The sequence below is a fragment of the Physeter macrocephalus genome, chromosome 4 (assembly GCF_002837175.3).
Source record: "Physeter macrocephalus isolate SW-GA chromosome 4, ASM283717v5, whole genome shotgun sequence".
Lineage (NCBI taxonomy): Eukaryota > Metazoa > Chordata > Mammalia > Artiodactyla > Physeteridae > Physeter > Physeter macrocephalus.
The window spans coordinates 53,267,543-53,287,692 of record NC_041217.1 but is presented as its reverse complement, the minus strand read 5'-3'; the positions used below and the strand labels follow the sequence as shown (position 1 = coordinate 53,287,692).

General features: G+C 39.9%; 1 protein-coding gene across 2 annotated transcripts in view; it reads left to right on the top strand.

Annotated features, from left to right (window-relative positions):
* KIF26B (kinesin family member 26B) overlaps positions 1-20,150 on the top strand; it is a 499,837-nt gene that overhangs the window by 294,744 nt on the left and 184,943 nt on the right. The gene's annotated exons all lie outside the window — the stretch shown is intronic.

The window sequence follows — 20,150 nt, the reverse complement described above, 5'->3', positions numbered from 1 at the left end:
CTGTAGAGCCCTTGGGATTCTTTGTTCTGTTTATCTTATGTGTTCCAAATGCTAATGTGGTTTAATCCTAACACTTTTAGAGGGTTGAGAAAAGAAATGTTTCAAGTTTGAATACAAACCCTTGGAGTCGTTAAATATTCCCAGTGAAAGCAACCACAGAGATCACGTGGTTCCATTTCCTCATTTTATAGAAGGGAGGATGCAAGGTCTACCCCAGAGCAGTTAGTTGATTCAAACCTTCTCTTCTTATTCCCACGATAGTGATTTATCCACAGTTACTTTATATTTAAGATTCGGAAACAACTACCTTATGAGAAGTACCTATAATGTGCCAGGCACTGCACATGCATTTTCTTATTTAAAATATCACCTGTAAGTGCTATCTTGGAATATTCATGCTTTAGGAAGAAGCATCTGCTTAGAACCAATGGTGGACCAAATGGCTTTTCTCTTATCTTTTCTACCATGTGGGTTTCTCCATAAATGATAACTGGCAAAGGCTCTCTTTACAGCCCTGGGGCCGTCCCTGGGCTTAGAAAATGCCCACAGCCACCACCTCAGCTGGCACACAAACTGTTTCGGGTCCTGTTCCCATGTTTCAGTCAATCTGTCTAGAGAACAGTGGAACTCCTGAAACATTCTAATGCTCAAATGTAGTGTAAAAAGGACAACAGAAAATTTCAGGCTTCCATGTTTGAACTACACCCCCGGTAATGCTTGGGGACTTGTCATTAAACAGGAAAACTCGATGTGTGCCCCAGCATCACTCGGTGTTCCAGTCTCCATGCTGTAGAGAGATGTAACGCTTATTCCTATTCCCAGATCTTTCACCTTTTTACATGAGGCTAATATTTGAATATTCTTTCTTTCCCTGGAGTGTCAGACCTCCTGTCAACTCACCATAAAGACAAGGAATAGATTTTCTTTTTCAGCAAGTGAGGACAGCTGTGGCCAAGTGTTGATGATTATTGTAAGAGAGGGATACAAATGTTACCATTACTGAGCGCAAAGCTTTGTTTATTTCTCCAGAATTCCCCAAGAGTCTCTAGGCTGGGAATCTTGCCCACAGACCTGATGAACGTCCTCTGCCTCTTTGAAGAGTCTCTAGTTTGATGTGACAGCGTGCTGCAGCCTTCCCTCTTACCAGCAGCATAGTGGCATCAAACCAAATTGCACTCCTCTTAGAACTGTGTGTATTTTCACTGTCCTCGCTAATGAGGCCCATAGCGAAGGAAGAGAAAAATAACAAGTGGGCAGTGTATTTGATTCTAGGAGAATTGCAAACCAAGGGTGGAGATTGTCAAGAAGGCAATTCAACGGGGAGAGACATTTATTTTTAAATAAGAGCTTCCAATGAGTAATGCTTTGTAGCCAACATTAGAACTAGATACCTCACTAGGTGGATGTATATTCAGAGATGCATATCATTTTATATGAAAATCCAGAAGGCCGAATATAAACGTCATTAACCAGGTTCTTCTCAGGGCTTAGGAAGAAACTGCCCGAGGCCACCCTGCTTTCTGTGTACATGATATAGTCCATCTGCCTGAAGTCCTCCTTTGCAATGAGAGGTCTCACTGTCAGGTGAGATTGAGATGGGAAAGGGGCCAGTGGAAAACTCACTTCATTGATGGGCTGTGGAGCCTTAATTAATACGTTCCTCACTTGCCTCGTACCTGGGGTGGCTGATGATTACTACCGGTGTCCCCACCAATGAAGGGTTCACCCAGAGGCGCATGTGGATTTCAGAGGAAGGCGTGTGCCATGAAGTCCAATTCTAAGAGACTAATGAACACACACATAGTCTCCAATGTTGGAGCCTTGGATTCTGGGAGTGTGGTGTGATGAGTCAGGGTAACAAGTGCATGGTTTTAGGGAATATGAAATTTCATCAATTCAAGTCCAAGTCATTGAAGAAAGCTTCCCCTTTGGGTACAAGAGAGCACAAGTGGCGTGTGCTAGGTTACACTCCCAGGCCTAGTTTCCTTTGGAAGGTGGGGAACTAGGTGCCAGCCAAAGCTCTGGATCATCTTCTTTTGTGTCCCCTCAGATCTCAGGGGGTTTCGTGAGTGCCTGGGGTCTACACAAACTTTGATGTTTCATGTAGAATGCAAGAGCCTGGTGGAGAGAGGCTGTCTCAGAATCAGTTGTAATAAAAATAATATTTAATAATTGACATTATAGAACATTTACTTTGTCTCAAGCAGGGCATCATTTCTTTTCATCCTCACAACTTCTATTAGTGTCCCCTTTTATAGGTGAGAAAAATGAAGCTTAGAGAGATCAGGAGAGTTATCCAAGGTCACCCAGCTGGCATTGAAGTCCAGAGTCCCAGAGGTCAAGCCCTGAACTGCTCTGCCTCGTTCCAGAACTGGCTTAAGGGCCTGGAATGTCACAGTCTCTTTCTTTAAATTGAAGTATAGTTGATTTACAGCATTGTGTGTCACAGTCTCTTTTACCACAGATACTTAACACCTGTCTTGGGGGGAACAGGGCAGGTGCAAGAATAAAGTTTAAATCGCCAACAAGAAATTTTGCTAATTAATTTTGGGAGGACATGCTGAGCAAGTCTGAGCACGTTGCTACAGGTGCCATCACAGGTGGGCACAGATTAAAACACGTGCAGGGGTCACAACAGTGGAGCTACCAGAAGGTTCAAAAGGAGAAGGTAACTGGCAGAGCTGGAACATTCACTTTGGGAATTTTGTCAGGTTTGGTGTGGAAACCCCAAATTCTCATTACACAAAACAACTACTTGGAACTGAATCAGAAAGAATATTTCTTTTTATCTTAGTCTGTCAAATGTTTTTCTCTTCCGTTTCAACTTTTAGTAATGTATTAGTAACATATTGATATAAAAATCTATAAGTTGGTTTCCTCATTGCATCTTTATGTTTTTGCTTGTGTCTTTTCTTCATTCTAATACCTTCTCCTGAACTGAAGCTCTTCGCCGAAACGGTGCTTTGTCAAGTGTAAGAGTCAATAGGCTGCTTTTTATTTCTCCTGTTTTATTTCTACTTCCACTCCAAAGATTTCCAGCTGCATATCTTTTCTCTCTTTCCCTTTACCTCTGACCCCTCTGCCTGCGCCCCCTTATTAAGTGTTCATCATTCTGGGCTGTAATTTTGCTCATTCTGGGCAATATTCTGAATCTTACCTCACTAAAGAAAGTGCTAATGAGATACTCCACAGCATGCATCTGTGCTCTCCTACAGGTGCCAGTAAGCTCAAAGCATCTGATGGAACCACGTAACTGCATTCATCTGAAGCCCAGAAACAGTGAATGAAGGCACATAACCTTGGTCATCTGTCAGATGCACCTCATAACACTGTACAGACACTGAGTAACTACTCTAGTACAGTTTAATGATATAGATTGTTCCCTCTGCTATTTGTAGTTTCTGGGATGGATTCCTCTCTGAAATATATGGCTTACAAATTGGATTGATGGAAAAGAAATTTTGTTGCACAATGAAACAGATATTGAAGCATTGTTCAAAGGTTGGAGATTTGGAGATTGTTCTAGCAATTTGGAACTTTTTTTTCTTTTTACTGTGGGCCATTAACTAACTTTCTTCCTCTCTCCCTCCCTCCCTCCTTTCTTTCTTTTTTTCTCCCTCCCTTCCTTCCTTCCTTCCCTCCTTCATTTTTCTCCCTCTCTCTCTTTTCTCCAAAGAAACTTCCAACAGAGTAGATTTCTGTGACAGGAGACCCCGAGAGTTGCTTTTCTTCTTTGGATTAAGTGGGATGACAAAAAAGCAGACACCTTGGTATTTTAAGTCTGTTTTTACAACGGAAGCCGAGTAATTAAAACAATGCTGACCAAGTATCCATCAATAGAGGAATGAATGGATAAACAAACTGTGGTATACCCATACAATGGAATATTATTTGTCTATAAAAAGTCATGAAATTCTGACACATGCCCCAACGTGGATGAACCTTGAAGACATTATGCTAAGTGAAATAAGCGTACCACAAAAGGACAAATATTGTATGATTCCACTTATATGAGGTACCTAGAATAGGCAGATTCATAAAGACAGAAAGTGGAACAGTGGTTGCCAGGAGTTAATGGGTACAGAGTTTCAGTGTGGGAAGATGAAAAGGTTTTGAAAGTAGATGGTGGTAATGGTTGTTCAACATTTTTAATGTGCTTCATGCTACTAAAATGCACACTTAAAATGGTTAAAATGGCAAATTTTATGTTGTATATATATTTTACCACAATAAAAAATTTTATTCAGAAATTGCTGCATGTGAAGGTAGCCTGAGGAGAAAACTCTGCATCTTCTTATAAATTGGTGACCCTGTGTAGCTTTTCTCTGGGATCACAGATACTGTGGGGCAAGACTCTAAGGTGGTGCATGGTGGCCCTTCCGCATGAGTGGTATTGACATTTTTTTCTATTGCTGTGATGAATAAAGGAAGGAGTTAAGATTCCATTCTGCTTTGCGTCTTGATCAACAGTCATTCTATCTTCTGGTTAAATGTGAGCATCTTTCTTCGCAGCAACCTCCTCCCAGCTGTTCTTCTTAAATATACTGGCATTTACTTAGACTTGACCTTTGCTAAAGGAGCTTTAAAGAAATCCATGTACCCTGATTAAAAATAGAAGACTGTATGCTTTCTCAAGGGTTAATGTAGGCAAAGTGAAGAAACCTAATTTAAGTGCCTATTTTTCCAGGCTCTTTTTGTAACACATTCCTATTGTATCCTGTCCATCCATTTGGGCTAACACTGCTTCATTGAGCATTTTGTAAAATCACTGAGAAACTCCAGAAAAAGATTCCTGCCTTTTTTTAAGAGGGTCATATTTGGAACAAATATGTTCCAAGGAAGGAAGAAAAGCACTTCTCGATTTGATAAATCTTTTCCAAGAAAGAAGTTGCGGCAAAGTATAAGATTGAGCAGACAATTCAAGGGAAAAAAAGAGAGAGAGAACATTGCATAGAGTACCATAAAAATGGTTCTTGTTACAGAACTTTAACATACATAAAGTAATTTAATTCTTGGTATCTCATTAATGCTCACAATAACACAGCAAAGTAGTTATTATTTTGTTCTGAAGTTTCAGCTTTCATAAACAGCTCGCTCAAAGTCACACAAGCCACAGGAAGAAACCAAAGTCTGGCAGAGCCTGAGTTCATGTCCCAAAGTCTAGAGTCCCGGGCCTGAGGGCTGGGTTAGTTGCAGAGGGCTGGATCCCCACAGTTAACCTTTGTGACTCTACGTATATGCAGAATGAACCCTTAATTGTAGAAAACTGAGCTGGGGGGTGTTTCGAGTTCCTTGAAGTGTTTCACCAATGCAACTCATATTCTGCCACCTCCTTCTTTGTGCACTTGTAAATATGATCCCACCACGTGTTTCTGAAACAGTCTTTAACATGTGAATTTGAGATTTTAAATTGGACAGATTTAAGAGATTGGTAGCTTATACAAATCTAAAAGAGAAAAGTGCCATGCTAGGACCCACTGTATGATTTGTGTGGCCCAGTGCAAAAGGAAATGTGGAGCCCCTTGTTCAAAAAGGATACAAAAATTTCAAGATGGTGACAGCAGAGTATTAAACCAAGCACGGGGCCTGGAGAAGCTGCAGCCAATTTTGCAGGCCTGCTCCTTCACGTGCACCTTGGCGGCTGCTTTGCCCTTTCCTCACACTCTTATGAGTAGCCTCGTTACATGCCTTTCTCCTTGACATCATACAAAGTGAAGAGTCAAAGCAGCAGTAGTAAGTAGTCCTCAGGCCTGAATTCTGTCCTCTAACCCATATTTTTTAATTGGATGTTTGTTTGTTTTGTCTCCTCAAAACATGAAAATTTTCCATTGGTCGAGTGCCCTCTCTCTTCGTTGCTTTGGTGGCAACTCTTAGGCTCTCTTAACTTTAAAAATTCCTCTAACTATCGTTAAAAAATGAGCAAACCCACCTGACATTGGCCGCAATTTTGGCAACAGACCCCAAGAGTAGGTACGCTCCCTGAAAACACTACCAAATATACACTCCTTCTCACAGCGTAGGGTTGTATCGGAGGATGTGAGGAGACAGGGACCTGACTGTGGCATCTGTCACAGCTCCGTCTGAGCAGTGCCACACAGCCTGGTTCCTGAAGGAACAACCTCTACAGAATGAACCACCCTTGCAGCCTGGAAGAACCTGGCGCCTCCTGGTCTGTCCATTCCTGGGATTAGATCTGAACCATAGGCCATGTCACTCCTCTGCTGTGGCCCCATCCATCCTCCGTCTGGCTTTTGATGAATGGAAGGCTTGGGTCTGGGCTGTAATGGAGACTTATTGGAGAGTGAAGCATTTTAGCTTTAAGAAAATTATTATAAGTACCTCAAGGCACTGAAGTGGTGCTCCATTTGCATTTCAGACACTAAAATCAGAGGGCAGATCTATAAGAGGTTAATTTTTTGAGTCCTTAATAACAGAGGCACCAAGATGAGATTCTGTATGCCTTCTCCTGGCTTTGCAGTTGAAGGATGCAAAATATCCTGATAAGATTAAAGCTCTTCTAGTGACTCTTAAGGGAACCTCATGCTCTTTTATTTGCAAATGACCTCCACCCTCCATCTCAGAGGACTCCCTGGGCTCCAGCACCCTGGCTTCCCTTGCAGTGGATCCTGTGGATTTGTATGGACAGGAAAGCAGATTCTTATCTCCTACAAGTCGCTGTCAGACATGGAACAGCTAGTCCAGCTTCCACACTCTGGCAGCTAGACCTCTTTGCTGAGCATCTAGGTAAAGACCACTTATGGATCATTATAAATACAACCACCATAAAGAAGTCCTTTTGAATTTTAGGCCGTTTCTTGAACAAACTTCTTGAAACAACAGCCTAAGGAGGATTAACACATCCTTTTCAACCCTCAAGAGCAGATATGAGAACGCAGCGTCATTTGCTTAACTGCAGTTGCGTGTCCCTTATGAATAAACATGGATTGGATACATGATGCAAATATAGAAAAGATATTTATATCTCATGGAAGTAAATCTGATGGCTCATTTCATTTTAAAATTATCCAGTCTATGATCAAGTCCTGGGGTAGAAATCTAAGAGGTGTCAGGCCCCATGATGGACTGAAGGGACTTTGGGATAGCCCACAAGTGTTATCTCAGCCTGTCATTTTCCAAGACAGTGAGATTCAGTACATTTTAACCATAGTGCTGCATCCTTTTTGAAAGATTTAATTTTAGTGTTTGCTAAGTTTGTAATTTTTTTAAAGCAAAAAAAAAAAGATTTAGTTTCCATTCCTGATTCTTCTTTGGAATGTGAGTATGTAATGTCCAGGGTTATCTAAAGGAAGAAGCAAACTGTCTGCCCAGAAGGTGTCATAGTATAATATGGTGTAACTTAGTTTAATATAGACCAGAACTCTCTGTTTCTTTAGACACTGCTAATGCTATTTATATTATTCTAGGACTACTCATAATAGCTAACATTCACTGAATGCTTACAGTGTGCGTGCCACTTTGCTAAGAACTTTATACTAATTATCTTACTTAATTTTTACAGAAACATTTTGAGGCTGATATGTTAATATCCTAATTTTACAGAGGGAAGAGACAGAGGGTCAGGGAGGTTAAGTAACATGCCCAAGAACAGCTTGCTAATCACTGACTGAGCTGTGTATAAAGCCTGTACTTGTAACAATTGTACTGTTGTATATAGAACTGTCTGACTATCTGGGATAGTAAATCAGCTTGCTTGCCCACGATAATTAAATGTTGGTCTCTACCTTGAATATTGAACTTGGCAGGACACAGTGCTATCTGTGATTGATTTGTGATTATCTGCAATGGGTAGATCCAGGGAAAGGAAAGATGCAACTCGAGTTGCCATTCCTATATTAGATTATTCACAAACATGAGGGACTTCTTTGTGGACCACATGCCGTCTGGGCTTCTGTAGAACACATTTTTAAAAACTATTTATTTCTTTATATTTTTTTATTTTTGGCCCCGGTGGGTCTTCGTTGCTGCACGCGGGCTTTCTCTAGTTGCGGCGATCGGGGGCTACTCTTCCTTGGGGTGTGCAGTCTTCTCATTGCGGTGGCTTCTCTTGTTGCGGAGCACGGGCTCTAGGCGCGAGGGCTTCAGTAGTTGTGGCTCGCGGGCTCTAGGGCACAGGCTCAGTAGTTGTGGCGCACGGGCTTAGTTGATCTGCGGCATGTGGGATCGTCCCGGATCAGGGATCGAACCCGTGTCCCCTGCATTGGCAGGTGGATTCTTAACCACTGTGCCACCAGGGAAGCCCCTAGAACACGTTTTTATTACACAGTCTATATTTGTATTTCTAGCCTGTCAGTGGGCTACTTACTTAATAAAGAGTAGGCAGTTTCATATTAATGTCTTATCAAAAGCAATGCCCATTTTCCATAAATTCTACTTTTGGATTTGTTTTCTTTCTCAATATTGAGTCCTTGGAAAATGATATGTACGATGAAAAATATTTGAGTGGTTTATTGCTGTATGTGAACCTTTCTCTCAAGAATCCCAGGTGCTTGTGATTTCCCTATTTGTGAAGTACATTGTTAACTCCAATCATAGCTGGAGAAATAAAAACAGAGCAAGTAAATGCTGTTTCAAAATATCTGTAATATTGGCAAATAAATCAGATCCTCGTAATTCTTCATTTTTACAGGAAATTCAAACACACATCCACCTCTTCAGTAATGAAGAATTTTTGCTCTTTCATTTTGTTGCTTAGATTGGCATTTGTCCCATGAGAAATCACTGAACAGATTTAATTTTGTTTATTCTTTCTTTTGAGACAGCATATTTATTCTCCACCAAAATTATCCAAAGAATGAAAGGAATTTCAACCAGAGATGTAAGGACCTAAAACATTTAGGTCAAAGCTAACATATAAGTCACTTTGTCTTGCTGACATTGGTCTTTTCACATTTTTCTTCTGAAAAGAAAATAACTATATATTGATATTTCAGAATTAAAAGTAGCCCGCATCACTTACTGAAGTTGTTTCCTGTTACTCTGGTATAAAAACTTCTATTTTCTTCGTCTAGGGCGTTCTGCTCATATCCAAGACAGCTGGATAGACACAGGTAACCTAAAAGTTCTGCGCTGGATTCAGAGTATGGTGACCTAAGTTGGGCTAGATCGTACCAGCTGGCCCAGGGGAAATGTTACTATAGCTTTAGCAAGAGCCACTGGCCTCCAGGAGCTCCTTATGAGGACAGAAAACAGGGAGCCCTAAGCGGGACAGTAGATTAAAATCTAGTAAAGTGATTTCTGGGTCAGGCCTTAACTCCTGAGTAATTTTGGCTAAGTTACCAAATTTCTCTTGACCTGTTTCCTTGATTATAAAATGGAAATAATAGACCAGAAAATCTCTAAGTTCCTGCCAAATTTAGGAGTTCAAGGATCCCATGGTACTCTGTGCCGGGGACCTTCCTGGTGTCTGCTCTCACAGGAGGGCAATGAAACAACAATGCTGCTTCACTCTCTGCATCTTGCTGGGGGAGACATTCCCACTGAGCCCCCTGAACACAAGGGCTGAGCACTGTCATCTCTTTCCCAGGAAGCAGTTTAAACGCTTCACAGTTGTCAGAAATGCTGCTTTGGTGGCCTCTCTAGGTTCTTGAGGTGTTTCACTGAAGCGGGATTCAGGTTCTCTGATGCTGCCTTTGCTTAAGATGGTATTACAAGCTTTGTATGCTTTCTTCGGATGGGGAGAGGGAAGAGTTCAGTTCTCTTGAATACAGTTCACCTGTCAACTTAGAAAGACTTTTCAGTAACCTTAATTCCTTCTGTGTGCTACTAGGGCTAATAAGAGAACAGGGTTAAACTGGGCCATGAAAAAGCCAAGATTATCATACTTCACGATATTAAAAAAAAACAACAACAAAGGTGGAAAGCCAGAGCAAATGATAAGACCATCATGGCCACTAAAGTTTTGCACTGACTTGTGAAGCCAAGGGTATTTTCCAAACTGCCTTAGGCCAATTTGGTTATCTGTAATTATCTTTGGTAGATATCTTAGCTTCCCGGAGTTCAAGGTAAGTGAGGCCATAGGTTTCCTCCCACAAAACATTTTCAGGTGGTATTATAAAGAAAATAAACCTTAAACTAAACTCTGCCATAGTTACAAACACGTGTTAGCAATCTGGCAAAAAAGTTATACAATCTGTTTTGTAGACTTGATGAAGAGCCACATCATTGTCCTTTCAGGCACACACTCCTTCAGCACCTTGCATAAAAGATACACTAGAGGCAGGTGTGGTTCTTTGCTGATGGCATGATTCATCTAGTTAAAGTTGGGGAAAAAAAATCCTCCTATAAGGATCTGAACAATGGACCAATTGGATTCTAATCTATCGGCTAATTGCGCTCGCTGGATTCTTATGTACTGTTTGTGTAAGAGCAAGATTACCTACATAATATTTCCATCCAATCCACATATTTTGAACACAACCATTTTCTTTTTTTTTTAACATCTTATTGGAGTATAACTGTTTTACAATGGTGTGTTAGTTTCTGCTTTACAACAAAGTGAATCAGTTATACATATACATATGTTTTTCTCCCATTCAGAGGGTTGTCTTTTTGTCTTGTTTATGGTTTCCTTTGCTGTGCAAAAGCTTTTAAGTTTCATTAGGTCCCATTTGTTTATTTTTGTTTTTATTTCCATTTCTCTAGGAGATGGGTCAAAAAGGATCTTGCTGTGATTTATGTCATAGAGTGTTCTGCCTATGTTTTCCTCTAAGAGTTTGATAGTGTCTGGCCTTACATTTAGGTCTTTAACCCATTTTGAGTTTATTTTTGTGTATGGTGTTAGGGAGTGTTCTAATTTCATTCTTTTACATGTAGCTGTCCAGTTTTCCCAGCACCACTTATTGAAGAGGCTGTCTTTTCTCCACTGTATATCCTTCCCTCCTTTATCAAAGATAAGGTGACCATATGTGTGTTTATCTCTGGGCTTTCTATCCTTGAACACAACCATTTTCACCAAAGAAAACCCATTTCTAACTTGCATTATTTTAATTATCAATGTTTCTGCTGTTGACCAGTAATAAAGATAGCCAAACCAATTATAGTGACTGCCTCTGGACTGTTTCCTTCCAATTAGAATCTCTCAGATAATAACCTGGACTGTCACAGGCACCGACCAATCAGAACAGATTCTTGTCTTAGCTGATGCTAAATTGAGGAAGGCCCCTACTGAGCCAGAGTTGTATCAGAGAGCTGCCAAGGCAGTAGGACTTGAGTAACTAAGATCTGAGAGAGAAGGGAACTACAGAGAGTTGAGAAGATGCTTTTCTTGCTCAGGTCATCTGCTGAGAATACAGCAGACCTTTTGGCAATATTATGGGAATTTGTGTTCAGGGCTGCTAAGGTAGACAGGACTTGAGAGGTCAAGATCCTGGAGAGAAGGAAATTATAGGAAAGTGAGCTAGATACTCCAGTATATTTTCTTTTGAAGCATTTGACAAATATTACTGTGCAGAACAAGAAACTAAGGAGCTAAGTAAAAAAACACTGAAGAGTTTTCAGTATCACAATGCTGACTAAAAAATATTGGCATTCAAAGCCCACCAAGGAGAAGAGGCATGACCAGATACCCCTTTGGGATCCTTAGAGAGCTACACCTAGGAGTAGAGGTAAACCCAAAGTAGACCAAGCCATACAAAAACTCAGTAAGTCTTTGATTGGGTTATGGTGATCACCCCTATTCTGCCTATCAGAGGATAAGGTCACTGAAGAAAGAGAGTATTTTCAAGAGTCTCTAAATTTTTTCATATTTTTTTCAATAAACAATTACCAGGCATACCAGAAAACAGGTCCAAGAGAAAAAATAGGCAATGGAAAAAAATAACCCACCTATAAATGATCCATTTATTGGTGTTATCATTCATAGACTTTAAAATAACTGTGATTGGTATGTTGAAGAAAATGGGTGACATGATGAATAATTTCATCAGAAAACTGGAATTTTTAAAAACCAAATTCTGGAACTTAAAAAATGAAATAATGGATATTAAGAGCTCAATAGATGTATTTAACTGCAGATTAGATGCATTACAAGAAAGAATTTGTGAAAATGGAAAACAGATCAGTAGAAAATATTCAAGTGGATGCATGAGGCACAGAGAGCAAAAAGGATAAAAATACTGAAAAGAGCATAAGAGACATATGTAACATATATTACTCTACATAACAACATGTGATTGAAGTCCCAGAAGAGGAGAAGAAGGAATAAGGCAGGAACAGTATTTTCTGAAAATGATCAGACATCAAAACATGGATTCAAGAAGTCTTGCATGCCCCAACTAGGATACATGCAGAGAAAACCACAACTAGTCTCAATGTAGTAAAACTGCTGAAAACAAAACCAAAGAGAAAAATTGTGAAAGCAGCCAGAAAAAAAAATTCATTAATTTCAAAGGATCAACAATAAGACCAATAGCTCACTTCTGAGAAGAAACAATGGATGCCAGAAGACAGTGGAATGTCATATTAACGGGTTGAAAGAATATAACTGCCAACCTAAAATTTCATAAATCCAGCAAAAATATTCATCAAAAGTTGATGTGAAATAGACATTTTAACACAAACAAAACTTGAAAGAATCAATCACCAGTAGACTAACATTAAAAGAAATACTAAAAGTATTTATATATGTAGAAAGAAAGTCATCCCAGAAATGCAAGAAGGACTAGAGAGTGACAGAAAAGGTGAATATGTGCTTAAGTTGAAATATATTAAAAATATAAAATGGATTAATAGCTGGATAGAGAGCTGAATAGATATGTAATAAAGCAAATATAGAGAAATGTTGATTAGAGAGTCTGAATAAGGGTTATATGGGCATTCACTATATTATTCTTCCATTTTTATTTTTGAAAAATACCATTTCAGAATAAAATGTTGAGAAAAATATATGGACAAATATAAATGAATATTGATCATACAAAACAACAAAAATGAAGTCTCTTGGAGTCTAAAATATATGTAGATTAAATGTATGACCAAAATAATACAAAAAGGGGAAGAGGGCTAAATGACGTTCAAGTGTTATAAGGTCACAGCAACATCTGGAAGTACTAAAAGCTATAATTTTACTGTACTATGATAAGTCAAGGACATGCATTGTAATCTCTAGAGTAACTAGTAAAATAATACATAGAAGGGGAAACAGAATGAAAAATACTTGATTAATCTGAAAGAAAGTAAGAAAGGGGAGAAAAGGGAACATAAAAGCAGGTGGACCAATAGAAAACAATTCTAAGATTTTAACTATAAACACAAACATATCAGTAAGTGAATTAAATGGAAATTGACTAAATACTCCAACTAAAAGATAATTATTATCCTACTGTATTAAAAAAGAACAAAAAAAATCTAACTATATACTGCTTGTGAGTGACACTCCTTAAATAGAAGGACACAGAGAAGTTGAAAATAAAACAATGAGAGAAGATACACCTTGTAAATACCAACCAAAATAAGCTGGTGTAGTTCTACTTAGATCAGAGAAAATAGATTTTAAGGGAAGAATCATCATTAAAGATAAATAGGAACATTTTATAATAATTAAAGGACGAATCCACAAGAAAGTTACAATTCTAAATTTGTATATATCTAACAACATAGCTCCAAATGTAAAAAGCAAAAATTTGACAGAATTAAGAGGATAAATAAATCAATCCATAATCATAGTGGGAGTCTTTAACACCACTCTCTCAAGAAATAATAGAACAGGCAGACAAAAAATTCAATAAGGATAAAGAAGATCTGAACAATTACTATTAATTAATTTTACTTGATTGATGTACGTAGACCATTGTGCTCAATATTGACACAGTACAGCTTTTTTTCCAAGTTACCAGAATTGACCATATGCTGGCTTATATAGCAGGTCTTGACAAATTTCAAAGACATAAATTTATTCGGAGTATGTTTTCTTGACCAAAGAGAAACTAAGCTAGAAATCAATGACAAAGAAAATAGAAAAATCGCCAAAGGTTTGGCAAGTAAGCAATCCACCTATAAATAACCCATGGGTTGAAGAAGTAATTTCAGTGGAAATTAGATAATATTTTGAAATTCAATGATAATGAAAATTTGACATATGAAATGCTAACCAATCATTCCTGAAGTGTGTATTCCTGATTAAGGCATTTTAAATGTTAACTAACTTTCCCTATAGTGTAAATTAATACTAACTCACATATATATCATGCTATGTATGCTGAAGGACTGTATTTTAAAGCAAATCGCTGACAGTGACAGGAATGGAGATAATTATAGTAATGCCAGTGCTTTATGTGAAATTTCCAATTATTAAATAAAAAGCAATGCTTAGATGAAGCTAGTTTGAAAACACACTTGTTCTATCATATTATATTCATCCATCTAAAAAAATACAAAATATGAAAATAATGCACATGTAATTTCTAAGGTGATTTCTCAGCATTCAGACATCATTTATTAAACATCAAATTCCCATCTTCTTCCATTTCCCTGTGTATCTCTTTCCCATGTGGAAGTCTTCCTGGCAGCTGAGGGAGGTAGGAGGGGTGAAAACCTGGGCTGCCATACTGTATATTCTCATATTTTCAATCCAAGCTGGAAACTGAATCAGAGACCTCAGGTGCAACCCAAGTGATGAGTCAGCCTGGATGTGAAGGTTATCATTGTTGGCTCCATGTGCTTAATTAGAAGCTAGTGGAATATTATCATCTCCTCTACCAGCAAAAATCTTCACTTGAGAAGCAAGTGGGTTAAGGAAGAACATGCTGAAAACAGAGTTTGTGAACCATAACTGAAAACTGTTTATCCACAGCAACCACCAGCAATAGCGAGGGTGGGAGAAAGTGCAGCCGTTGGCAGTCTTCTCACAGAGCCTGTGTGTAAGCAGTGGGTAATTTCTTTGAAGCTGTATCTGACGGCACTCAGTCCTGTTTGCTGGGCTTTCTTCTGGAACAGATAGTTTAACTCTGTGTGGATTGTCAAGTTTTCTTCCTCCTAATAATATAGTCATTAATATTATACTTTCTTTCAGCCTGGAATTTTCAATAATTTAATAGCTGCCCTCACCGGCTGCCTGTGAGGAAGGTCAGTCTTGCCCACTGCCTCGTGGCTCTGTGCTTCTGCGGGGCAGCTCTGAGAACACCGGGCAAAGAGGCAGGAGCGAGGCTGGTCTCCCCTCACTCCTCTCTCTTGCCCACCTACATTTCCTTTACTGGCTTCCATTCTTCTTTTCCTCCACCCCTTCTGGGCCCTGGGGATGTGATGTCACTAAGTCCTAGGCTGGATAGAAAGATTCCTCTTTGGTCATCAATGGGAGGGAGGTGGCATTTTAGCTCCAGAAAGAAAGGAGCCAGGCTGTTGAAGGAAGTGAATTTCACCTTTATCCTTACCCTGACTCTTGTGGAAGATACAAATCAATTAATTCACCCCATTCTTATTCAGCATCTTGCCATCCTGAGGTCCCTTCCCAACTCTTCGGAATTCCTTCTCTAATTAAGTATGGTGGTAGAAAATTCAAAGTTTTGCTTGTGTGTGTAAGGGGCAGGGTGGGGGAGTGCGTATCCTTCCCTGGAGAGGGTCCTAACACTTTACAAAAATAATCTAGATTAATTCAACATCATCAGAGTATGAAGAGGTTAAATAAATCAGCCTAGATAGACTAAGTGATGTAGCCAAGGCCACACAGTGAATTTAGAAGTAAAGTCAGATTAAAGATAGAGTCCCTACTTCATACTGACTTTTCCTGCCATATTCCTTGGGAACTATGAGATATGAGATTATTTTCTGATTTTATTTTTTCTGGACAGGTTAACCTGGCTAAATAGCTGGGGACACACGACTGACTCATAAATAAATAGGTAACTGTTAGTGGTATAATTTTTGTGACCCGAAAAGTTTCTACTCACAGATTTTCTATATCTATAATTTACTTACAAATAAATCAAGGGCCCGGGAGGCAAAGACGACAGCATCGCTTCAGAAAGCATGTGTTTCTTGGGAACAGCTTATTAGTACACACGGCTTTCACAGTAATCAATTGATGTCCTGGGCCTGAAGGGATGGTAAACTGCGCAGAAGCCTTGTTTTGTTGGGGTTTTGCTTGTGGTGTTCGGGCTGGTAGGTCTGATGCCCGGTAAAGTGTGGAGGTGATTATGGATGCCAGGTAAACAGTGTGGAATGTGTGAAGAGGCCATTTTCCTTGGGGGAACTCTCCCTCCCTCAAGATTCTGCTGGGGCTTGGCGAGGGTGGGAGCATCACTTTCTCCCCAGCTCTTTGACCTTTCAGTGCGCTCTCTGTTTCCAGCTGGGTGGCTGCGCGCCATTAAGTAGACTGTAGACAGACGACCCCCACTCTTGCTAAGAATATGGCAGTTTGGGGGACTGTGTGTCTTAGACTTCCATTCTCTAAGCCCCAGAGCAGAGCATTCAGAGGCATTCCTTCCAGTTCTGAAATTCCTTAGGATGAAGTTGTGGGTTTACCTCGGAGAACTGAAAAAGTAGAGCATTTCGCCAGGGTGCTGACCTCACACCTGTGAGCTTGACTGGCTGAGCCCTGGGAGTGACATCTGTCCCAATCTTCAGCTTTATAAAGTGATTATTTGACTTGAAGAAAGAGCATTGATCATTTGGCCCACATCCTGGTTCCTAAATAAGACTCGTTTGCAATAAATGTATTGAATATCTCACATTTGAGGTCTGAGTTCTTCACACATTCTAAGCTTTCTGAGTTGGGAAAAATAATTACTCTGTTAAGTACAAAACCTGTAACCCTATATAACCCAAAGAATAGGTTTAACACTGGGTTTGTTGTAAATAACATATTAATGACACCTGGTATGATACCGGTGAACATGCTCAGTGCCTGAAGCAAATTGGCAGGAGCATCTTCTTCTTTTGCCAATAACTTGTCAAAAATGGACTTGGAGTTCCTTCCAAACTCCCAGAAGAACATTCAAGACAAAATAGCTTATGTAGCCTTCAGACTTCACAAGGGCAAGGGCTGGCTCCTGGCCCACTTGAAAAGCCACACTGAATTAGAGAAGGAATTCCAAAGAGCTGGGAAGGGACTCAGGATGGCAAGATGCTGAATAAGAATGGGATGAATTAACTGATTTGTATCTTAGAACAAGAGTCAGGATGAGGATAAAGGTGGAATTCACTTCCTTCAACAGCTCAGGCTCCTTTCTTTCTGGAGCTAAAATGCCACCTCCATCCCGTGATGACCAAAGAGGAATCTTTCTATCCAGCCTAGGACTTAGTGATGTCACACGCCCAGAGCCCAGAAAGGAAGGCAGGCAATGCCAGGTCACTTACAGGTATTCTTAGAGGAAGAATGAACTACTTAGGCCGATGGAGACTAGGTGCTGAGGAGGGATTGGGCACTGCCTAATAATTAAAATAGAGACCAAGCCCATGTGGTGTGCCTGCCAAGCACTTTCAGATGTTTTATCTTAGACGTCCTGGCAATCCTTGAGGTCAGAACCATTATCCCCATTTCACAGATAAAACAGTAGCTTAGAGAACTTAAATAATTTACACAAGGCAGTCTAGTGTAATGTGTGATGGAGGGGACTCTGAAACCACATTGAGTGGGTCCAATTCTTGGCCTTGCCACTTAGCTGTGTGATCTGGAGAAAAGCTTTTAACTTATTTATGTTTCCATTTCCCCATCTGTGGAATATAGATAATAATGTTACGTAATACACAGAGTTATGATGAAGGTTAAATAAGCCCTTAGACTGGGCTGGCACGTGGCAAGTGCTGTTCAGCGTCTGTTGTGGTGGTTGCTTGTTCGTAGCTGTGCTGAGAGATTTGAACCTAGATTAATTTGATGCTAGGGTTCTTTGTCGCCTGTTGTTTTATGATTTTATAAACTCAAGTGGAATAAATTTCTTCTTTCTCTGGCATCTAAAAAGAGATGATAATCCAGCTTTAGCATACAAAGGTATCATGGAGATTCATATTTATCTACCGAGCACTTTTTCAAGGGAAGATAATTGCCATACTGGGCTAGGAGTTAGATTTCACATCAGAATTAGACTTCGTGACCTGAAGTATCAACGACTGCCTTTTTTCTAAGACTAGCCATATATTTAGAGGCATATAGAAGTCCGAAATAATCCTGTTCCTTTACCAACACACAGACAGAGGATTGTCAAGCCCTTTGCTAAATTTGGCGCTGCTACACTTCTGTCTTTAGAACTAGCAATTGCTTCATCATGCACACATTGTGTTTCCCTGATATTTTGGTAACTCTTGCACTGCTGCACATTCATAGGATGCCAGCTGTACATCGATACAGTTCTCTGAGCATTTGGCCATTGAGGATCCAGCTAAGGTAGCATGCACTTCAGATAAGACGAACTCCAGACCCAGGACAGATAACCACATTTTGCTTTTCTGATAAGAAAGTCACTGTATCTATTGTTTTATAACTACTTGATACGGAAAGGTCATTGTAGCGTGATTTCTTCCAACAAGAGATTTTAAATTTAATGAAAAACTAGATAAAACATATATACATTCTTACATCTTTTTGAGAACAACGTCGAATAAGGGGCTGTTATGTTTAAGAAAAAGCAGCAACAATTATTCTGGAAAACTAGGACTAGTTTATGTTGGACGGCAGGCTCTGTAAGATCAAAATTAGGTTTGTCTTGTTCCAGGGGTTTTATACATATTTGTTTGATTGAATGAATGAGTGAAGGTATGAAAATAATAGTAACGATTATAGACATTATCTTAGTGTGAGGAGAACGCCCTCTGGATAAGGAAAGAGAAGTAAAATGGCAGGGGAACTAAAGAACACAGGGCATCAGCAGGTACCAAATCCTTCCTTGTCAGGAGCAGTGTCTCCCTGAAAAACCTATCTGTATTAACTGGAAAAGAACTTTATGCTGAGCTCTTTTTTAAACTACACATGCATTGTCCTAATTTATCTTTTAAAAATTACATCTAGATTTTCATGTATCATTTTTCCTCATGCGTATATCTGATTAACACACAGCTTTCATGTCTATTTGGCTGTGTATGATATGAATTAAACTTCTGATTTTTATAAGGTGCCATGATTTTCATGCTCTCTTTGGGTGGTGCCAACCACCCTGTGTATACCACATGTCGAGTGAGTTTTTAAGATATTGGCTTTTCCCAAATTCGGCATTTACATTCTTAAAAGCGCTTCCTTTTTCCCACACAGATCTAACTAAATATTAGAGGTATTTGACCTTTCATTTTAAAAAATGTTTGATGTTCTGACTATTTTCAACAAAGATCTCTGTTCTCAAATCCATTCTATGGAGAGAAATCCTCAGTTCTTTTGAGAGGGATAAAAATCCTCTCTTAAGTCCACCAGACCGAAGATCAAGGCATCAGAGCCCCACTTATCTGCAGAGTGATCACTGTCCGTTAAAGAAGGCTCCATGATGATGGGGATGCTTCAACCCTTGGATAGACCGATGGGTCTGGAGCGAGAACTTGGGAGTTTTACTCTTGGCTTTGCCACGGAGTGGCTGTCTTGCCTTGTGAAGGTTTGAACATCAGTCTCTTCTCCTGTAAGGCTCTTGTAGTTTTCCAAGGCCGACTCAGCTGTACTGTGGAATTTGATGTCACATGGCTCCACCTGGGCCCACCCCAGGCATTAGCCAGAGGCAGTTCCTAAGATGTTCTGGAGATGATTGCCAATGGCTGTCTCCCAACTGCCAGGTGCAGCTAGTGCGAGGACTTCCCAGGGAAAAGAACCTGGTCCTGCTTTGGTCATTTTCTTCTACCCCTAGAGACTACTTAATGAAACACCAATTTCCAAGCTTTAAGAGCTGTCCTGTCCCCTCCACACACTGTTTGAGCAGGGTTGGTGAGGACAGGCCAGGAAGACAGTGCTTCAGATGTGGGGAGAGAGGAGGCCCTGGGCTTAGATCTGTCTGGGAGCTTCCATCCACCATCCCTCCCTCTGTTCCACTGAGCGTAGATGGCCCCATGCTAGGGCTTCCTCTCCAACCCCTCCACCTACCTCCCTGTGCACTTTGCTCTCCCCTCTTTTCTCTCTGCTCTTTCCCTCCTTCCTCTCCTCAGTTAAAATTATACCTGTGAGCCAATTTCATTCCTTTTTATGGCTGAGTAATATTCCATTGTGTATATGTACCACGTCTTCTTTA